Below are 9,364 nucleotides of genomic sequence, written 5' to 3' on the forward strand. Positions count from 1 at the left end.
CTCATGAAGCATTGAGTGTTCACCTAAAATTGTGTTAAATTTGGATTGATTGATGATATAGCTAAGTTTAGTTTCATAGCTTTTTTTACTCGAGTAACTATGCCTGTAAGGGTGTTTTACGCCTAGTGGACTAAAGCTATCTGGGTTGGGAGTTATTGGTCTAACACTCAATATATGGGTCAATTAGAAAGCTTACGTGAGCTAAGCATTGCAAAACCTGATAAAAAGAGAAAAAATAATAATAATATCATCATGCCTTGGTTGTTTCATCTAATAGGGATCCCAATGAATTTTGAGGTATTGAATCTTGCACATTGAAATTAATTTGAAGCCTCATAATTATGTGTTGGTTCATTTTACACCAATTTGAACTTGAGATGCCTCAACCAGCCAATGGTAAATGTTTGGAATTCTTAAAAGTTTTGAAGATGTAGTTTATCTTGTTAAGCTTGCTAATGAATGAGAATCATTGTTTTTGTGAAACTTCAGTCTTATAGATAATATGATTGGCATAATGTTTGTGGGCAGTGATGAGCATTGAATGTTGCACATTCAAGCTCCTTAACTCACATATGTTAGCCTCTTAGTTTCATTGTGATATAATGCTTTCTACTACTGTTTTTATGTTAGCCACTTAGCCTCAGGAATCTAAGGGAAAAAACACAAGTAATCATTCGATCTTAAAGCTTCAAATCCAGCACTTTGCAAGGCAAAAACGCTCGAGCATAGTATCACAATGCTTGAGCGCACATCAAGAAGGCTCGAGCCTAGTCCCATGCAAGCAAGCACAGGAATCCACCAGCTTGATGAGCTCGAGCACACAATTGAGCTCAAGGGCATTCATGCGGCAGAACTGATAGCAAGGCAAAACCAGAAAAGGAAAGAGATTTCCTTTTCCTACTTGGACTAGAAATTCTAAAAGACCATGGAGTGGACTAAGGTTTCTCTTGTACTCTATAAATACACTTTATATTCGTGCATTAGAGGCATGCCAAATACATAATAGAAATCAACAGGATTAGTGGCTAGGTTTTGGGAGAAAATGACAGAAATTCAAGCAGCTTCTTAATATGGATTTCTCGTCAACAAAGGCAATTTACAGCACCTCAATGAGTAGGTAAATCATCTATAGGGTATTGATGTAGCTCTTTCCAAGTAAAAATGGTGTAATTGTGTTTGTAAAGACCAAGAAAATAAATAAAGAGTTTAACATTAATAAATTATATTTATTAAATGAAATGGGACTAAATAATAGATTTTAAGTGGTTATATTTATATGATGGAAATAAATATTAATAATGAACCGTTGCGTAATAAGTAATTAATTGTATGGGTAGAATGTAGTTAAATTAAATGTGAGGTTATATATTAATTGTTAAAATATGTGATCTTAATATAGTGGGGGTCCTAATGTAATTAATAAAAAATTTGGGCATTTAAAGAAATGAGAATCCCCCTTTTTGCCATGTGTCAACCCGTGGTTGGCTTAGAGGGATACCTTATCCTTAGTAAAATAAAAAAAAAAATAAAAAGACAAGAAAGAAATAAAAGTGAAGCCCATTTTCGGTATTTTCACCCCTTTACCTTTCTATCTCACGCATAACCCTTTCCCCCTACATCGTTCATTTCTTTTCTTCTCCCCTTTCTCATTTCACCTTCCTCCTTCACACACACACACAACGCTGAGAGAGAGAGTGCTACTGAGAGGGAGACTTTCGGAGATTGAGAGAGAGAGAGACTTGCAGACCGAAGAGAAGGAAAAAGAGGAGAAAAAGAGAAGAAATATTTTGGTGATTTCCGGCCATTGAAGGAGCAAATCCGATATTTTGCAAGGTAAAATCCGATTATTGTATTATTCCAGTCTTTTGTTAATTTCTGTAGAATTTTCGGATGGGTTAATTTTTGGAAGGGCTTCATTGTTGATGAACGAATTTGTTGATGGGTTTTCTTAGATGTTGGGTCCCGGGTGTTAAGGGTTAATGTTAATCAAAAATGAAGAATGATTTATGTGGATAACCGAGTGGGTATTGTTGTTAAGGGTTAATGTTAATCAAAAATGAAGAATGATTTCTGTGGGTAACCGAATGGGTATTGTTGTTGTGGAATAGGTTTCAGTTTTTGATATATTTTCTTGAGTTTTGTCGATGGGATTTGGTTTTGGTTGTTTTCTAAAACCGGTTGATGTTTGTTGGAGTGGGTCTCTTTGATTTCTAAAATAGCCATGTTGGTCAAATGGGTATTTGGGTTTTTGGGTCTTTGATGTTTGATTTCTTTTCCTATTTTGGAAGATTGAAGGGTTGTGATTAGTGGTTGAATTACTTATTTTACTTGTATGGGTCTGCTGATTATGTATTGGTATTGGGCTTTGGTGAAAATTGAATTTTAGGTATATGGAATTTTGTAGGTAAATTATAGTTTATTGATGAAGGCAATTGATTTTAAGTTGCTTATTTAAGATATTAACTCTGTGTTCGATTTATCGATACTCGTTAGTTCGAGACTTTATTGTGATATTGGAGAATGTAATTATTAATTGTTATTGATAGTTGTTGTGAAATAATGGTAGAAGGTAATTCCAATTAAAGGAGATTGATCTTGTTATGTAAAGGAAGGATTTCGCTTGTGTTTTGATGAATAATTGATTGTGGGTGATTATTGGCCCTATTGGTTGGAAATATTAATAACTAATAATTGGTTAAACTGTTATAGAATGAAGATTACTAATTATGTAGTTGAGAGACTTTGTAGGAAGTTGATTGAAGTATGGTTTATGGTGATTTTAAAGAAGGTGCCGAATGCGATGACTATTGCGAGGAATTATGGTTATCTTTGGTGTTTGATTTCAAGCGGGGAAAATTAAGTTGAGGTTGTTTGTATAGATAGCCAAATGTGAATAGAAGTTAAGTATGGGGCCAAATGTACCTTGTTAACTTGGTAAATAAACATCAAGCTAAAAAAAAAAAAGAGGGTAACAAAGATAATAAGATACAACAATAATGTATTAATTAATAAAAATAGTATATCCATCTTCTAATTAATTAACAGGATAAAATAGGAACGTAGAATTGATGATTAACCTAATGATAGCCAAGGGTATCTAGCTAGCTTCAGGAGTAGGTAACGCTATGTGAGAGCACACAGGTAGTTTATGCGCCATAGAGTGTAGGGTTCAATGATTTAGTCTAACGTCAAAAATGTTTCCAGGCACATGTCATGATTGGAGACTTCAACTTGTTCTCCAATGTGGAGTTCAAGTAACTAGAACACAGGGGAATATTCTAGTTATGAGTACTATGCAGCCAAGGTGAGTATTTTACTCACTAAGAAACCTAAGTATTTTTATGATTATTGTATTATGTAATGATTTGTCGAGCCAATGATATTTTTTGATGATTATATATGTTTGAACTTACTTTCAATATCTTAAAGTATGATGAGAAAATATTATGGATATAGTTCATGTGATAAGGAAGATAAATAGGAATTGATAGTAAGATATGAAAATAGGAGTGTAATTGAGATAGATTTGAAGTGTTGTATTGCTTGATGTGGTTGTGATATAAACTATGCAAATTGTAATAGAGAAAATAGCATGATGAGTTAAAATAATGAGTTGTAAATTGATGCATGTTTAACGATGATTTATGAAAAGCTTGAATTATGATAAGTTGTATGTGATATAGCATGAACACTGAGCACACATAGTGTTGAAGCACTAGCATCACAAAGTCATGTATAGGAAAATGAGCTCTTGGGGTTGAAGCCTCAATAGGTGGAGACTAAGGGGTCAAAGCCTCAGAAACAAGTCCTAGGGTTGGTAGCCTTATAGATAAGAAAATGAGCCCTTAGGGTTGGAGCCAAAACGGATGGAGACTAAGGGGTCAAAACCTTAGAAACAATTCCTGGGGTTGTAGCCTGCAGGCGAAGAAACAGAAACGAAACAAATAGCATGCATAGCATTTTGATGTATGATTGTTTGTTCTAGACGTATTGGTATGCCTATGTTTCCTGGCATGGGACGGGGAACATAAGTATAGTGATATTCGGCTGGTTTGTATGGCATACTACGAGATGACATGTATTTAGGAGTGTATGTAGTACATGGATCCCCAAAGGTTCGGAATGTCATGTATGCATGTGCGATCGGGTAATGGCGTTAAGTAGATTTCATGAGATGGCATGTGTTAGGTGTGTGTGTGTAATATGTACATTGCCCAAAAGTACGGAGCATTATGTATTCACGTACAACCGAAGTATGACATTGAATGGATTGGTTGTATTGTTTGAATCATATTGATGTATGGTTTTAGAATGTATATATGCACGTATTCCCCTAAGGTATGGAAGAAATGCATGTGTCCATGGCTGAGATGTTATGTCAATTACTCATTTACTCATTTACTATGCATGTTTGGGAGTGTGCGTATATCAAGATTCCCCAAATGTATGGATGACTCATATGCGCATAAGGCCGAGACATAGTGTCAACTAAGTCTTAAATGCTCATGTATACTTGCATTTCCCCAAAAGAATGGAAATCTTGTATATGGGAATGTCTGAGTCATATGAATTATTATTATGTATTGTTTTAGTAATCCATTTTATCATGGTTTATTTTATCGGCTATGAAACCTTTGATAAAATTATCATGTCATAGTTAGCCGATATTGTAAATGTATGGTAAAATGTAAAGGTTGGCTCACTGCAAAAACTAGTGAGTACTATACTGCTAAGACCTCAGTAATTTATTGCTGAGGAGATAAACTTATACTTTCACCTGTACAGATGTAGTTAACCCCACAACCGTATAGATCCTGATGCTTTGGCTGCAGGTTTAGTGGATGTAGAGGATGACCCCATAGCACAGTACTTGGGTTATTGCGACTGAAGCTTGACGCGACGGTTGTAATGCGATGGACCACTGGTATCCACTGTTTTATAGGTTTGATATATGGGTTGTGACGCTTGTGTCACTTATTCTTTGTAGAGCCATTCTTGTTACGTAAATTATTACATTGATAAGACTTAAACAGATAGATCTTAAATGGCTCTTTGTTGTAATTATATGTGATAGAGGTATATGTTATGATTTTCGCTATTCAAGTTTACGTATTCTGCTACATTGATAAATAGATGTTATACTCAGATTTACTAGGTACATATAATGGGGTATGTACCATATGTTGGCTTTGCGACACATCGTCGTGCCACTGTGATAATCCATTTGTACTTTAAGAGATTAATGTTTATGAAAATGATTTGTATAAAAAGAAAAAAGAAAAAAGAAAAAAAAAAGGGTCGTCACGGTGTTTTTCTTTGGAAATTTTGTGCATATGAATGATGGTTTTTTAACCTTAAGATTATGTTTTAATGATTACATTCAATTTTGCTAAACTTCTTATCTTGTCTTAGAAAGTTGTTTATTTTTATTGAACTCGACCTTCTTATTTTGTGTGATTGTACGAAGGATGGTTTTACAACAGTTTTAATGGACACAAAATCAAGAAGGTTTGATAGACCATGTCTAGGAATGGTGAATTATTCTATACCCTAGTTAGTTTAATTTAGATAAAACAATTCATGCTTGCCGAAAGATGGGTTATGCTAATCCCTTGACTACTTGTATACTAATTAAGAGAATTGATAACTCATACCAAGGGAAAACCGATTGTTCCTCATCTTAGTGGTGACATGAGTGATCCATACTAACCAAAGATCGGTTATTCTTATTTCTTAATAAAAGAATTTTCTTGACGACATCATTGGGTGCTTTACAAACACACAGGAGTCAAATCATTCATGTTAGTGAAATTTTCATGTTAAATGCAATTTACTATTATTACAAGGTTAGTAATAAGTGTCGAATGTTGCACATTCTAGCCCCTTAACTCGCATATGTTAAATTTCTTAGCATTGTTATTTGTTTAAGTTTGTTTTGCTTTCATATTTCAAAGGCTTATTAAATAAATGCAAAGAATTTTAGTGGAAATTGGATTTAAAAGACATTTTTGAAGTATGCTGAAGCTGTAACGCCCAACTTTTACAAAAAGCGTAAGTGAAAATTTTTCGATTTCCACGTGACATTACTAACTCATCAGAGTTATAAATTAGCAGCGGAATATAATTTTTCTTTAACAATGACACGTTAGAGCTGACTGAATAACTTTAATATAAAAATAATAACCTTTTGTTCTAATATAATAGTTACATCCAAAATAATGACATATGTGCCTCATGCGGCACTTAATAAATACATAATTACTGTTTTATCCAAATAATGATTATATGCTAAAAGTCTCGTCCTTAAGCTGCTTCCTTTATTCCTGCAAAAACTCGCATGTCATTGTGGTTAACACCACAATCTCATGCTGTGGTCGAGTGAGTCAACGGTCCTCAACCACAATGATACACTGATTTATTTAACCATATACAATGCAATCAAATGATGATAGTTATATCCTCATACATTTAATTACATTCATTTATCTACTTTAGCTCTTTATTTACTTAAGTCATATACTTGCATTTATTCTTGCTAAAGCCTTGTGCTTAGCTAAGAGGTTATCTATGAGCCTTGTGCTCCTTAAACTGTAAAGCTTATTGGTTCTTAGGCCTTGTGCCTCAACTGTGAGCCTTGTGCTCACCAATCTACTACGGGGCCTTGTGCTCCCACTGTGGGCCTTGTGCTTGCCAGCTTATTATTATTATTCCTTCAACCTTTGGTTTATCCGTCGGTCTTATCAGTGTATTGATGCCTAGGTACCTAAACTTTCGGTTTAACCGTTGGTCTAGTCAATTGCTTGACGCCTTGGTATGTAAACCTCAATTCATCGTTGGTCTCCTCAATTCACTAACGCCTTGGTACCTAAACGTCCAATCTTTTTATTAACTCATTCATAACTCATAACTTTACCACAGTATAATCATGCAAACAACATCATGTACATAATTCCAACCAAACCATGTTAAAGATATCAAATGCCAAACCATATGTATACAATTAAATAAAATAGCAATCATTAGTCATCAAAGACTAAACCACACGTATCATCCTCAGTGAGTAAGAAATACTCACAGTAATTCTTCTGGCTCCAGGAAAACGTTCACAGATATAATCACTGCAATATATACATATGCAATACAAGCAAATAGTGAATTAGTATAATTCACTAAAAATACATTTTAATCCTATCTTCATTTCTGACTTTTAATCCTTAATATAATCTCATATTTTTGCTTGAACATTACCACGGCATATAAAATAGATTAATTATAATGCCACATATTTCATACGGGTATTATAATAGCATTTATAAATAATAACCAAAATAACCATTTTATTTAAAATGGCATTATAAAAGCTTTAACATTAAAAATCATATATATTTATTTTTATATCATAATAAATACGTTAATATAATTTACGAGTTTTATACTTCAAACACAAGTGTAATAAAATAACTTCGTGCTTACTTCTTATCTTAACCTTGTAAAAAGTGAGTAGAGTAACGGCATTAATATTAATAATGCCTAAAATACTTTGAAAAATATTTGGGCGGCGTAACAGCGCTTTTGTAAAATAGTGGCTTTTTACTCGGGCATTATAACAGTGTATTTTTATAATTCAATACTCCGCTTGAAATACCCTGTTTAAAACACATCTTAAAAACATTAAATACTTAAAATAATAAAAACTATAAAATCATCAAAATATTAAAATAACACTTTATTTAAAACTAAATATCATTTTCTTCTTCTTTCTTTTATTTAAATCTCTTTAATAAATTAGACCCATTATTATATTTTTAGTAAATATTTAATCTTATAAACATTTATATTTAAAAATGATGAATAAAAAGATTGATGAATATTTATCTAATAAATATTCATATTTATTCTATTTATATTATTAAGTCCTAAATCTTATTTTAAGATATTTTATTTAATATCTTCAAAATATGGGGTATTACATCCCTCCCCCCTTAGAGGAATTTCGTTCTCGAAATTCATAAACCTTATATCGCACAAAGTTTATATTAAGGGAAGATTCAAAATTACTAAATCTTAAGTCTAGTAACACAAATTTTAAACGTAAGATTTAACTATCAATCTATGGGTTATTCTAACCTTGATCATCAAGAGAGAAGCGACATAACAAAATAATGTGTATTTTCTTCCTATCATTTCTCTCATTAATGGTTTTTATTTTTTTTTTCCTTATTCTCCTATTGTTGAAATTCCATCTTCCATTTTTAGAAACAAACTTATCATGGACGAAAATTCCGACTATGATAGCGGTTGTTCTTATCCTTTCAAAAAGGGTATAAGAAAATAATATTTTATATAATACCATGATCTATTTTATGGGTTCAATTTACCGATCGTGGTGCGTATGGGTACTAACCTTATACAGTATCTATCTCCATATTTGCGAATTCCTCCTTATTAGCATCGTTAAGAATGAGAGTATACTCGTGCTCGAGCAGAATTTCGTTGTTGCCATCCAATTCCTTGCAACCTTGTCTCTTCTGCAGGATTCATTGGGCAATTCTTCAGGAAATGATTAGGCTTACCACACTTGAAACAGTTCGGACTTCCCTTCTTACAATCTCCTATGTGCAGTTTCTCACACGTGTTACAAGTAGGTATCTGTTTTCCTGGTACGGGCGGGAAACTTTTGCCAACAGCTGGCTTAGAATCGTGCTCTAACGTTGGCCTTTTCTCTGAATGCAGTGTCTATTGCTTCTGTTTTCTTTTCAGATTGTAGGCTGTTGTTGTTTCGAGAATTGCTCTTTCCGCAAGAGATGCTACTTCAACTAACCTGGCATAGTCCTTGATTTCGAGGCATATGACTCTTTCCTAGATGCGAGGGTTGAGGCCGTTTTCAAAGCGCTCTGCTTTTGATTCTTCGTCGGGGATTAAGTTAACGGCGAACCTAGCGAGTTCAATTTGGCGGAGTATTGTTCCACTGTCATGTCACCTTGGACTAGATTTTGGAATTCGATAGCTCTCAGTTGCCTTTGAGCTCTGGGGAAGAATCGCCTGTTGTATTCAATTTTAAATAGATCCCAAGTAATTACCGTTTCGTTTGGGGGTTCTGTTAGCAATACCTTCTTGGAGGTCCACCATCTACCGGCTTCACCTGTCAGCTTTAGTATGACGTATTGGACCCTCTGTTCGTTGGTGCAACCGAGGATATCGAACAGTACCTCGATGTCCGTAAGCCATGCTTCAGCTGCGCTTGGTCCCTCTACACCTTCAAATGATCGAAAGTTGTGACTAGAAAAGTCATAGAGTGAACAACCTAGAGGTTTGGCTTGGTTGTTAGGTTGTGGCATACGTGCTATCGCTTCGGCGAATTGCC

This window comes from Alnus glutinosa, chromosome 14 (genome assembly GCF_958979055.1).
Source record: "Alnus glutinosa chromosome 14, dhAlnGlut1.1, whole genome shotgun sequence".
In the NCBI taxonomy this organism is placed as follows: domain Eukaryota; kingdom Viridiplantae; phylum Streptophyta; class Magnoliopsida; order Fagales; family Betulaceae; genus Alnus; species Alnus glutinosa.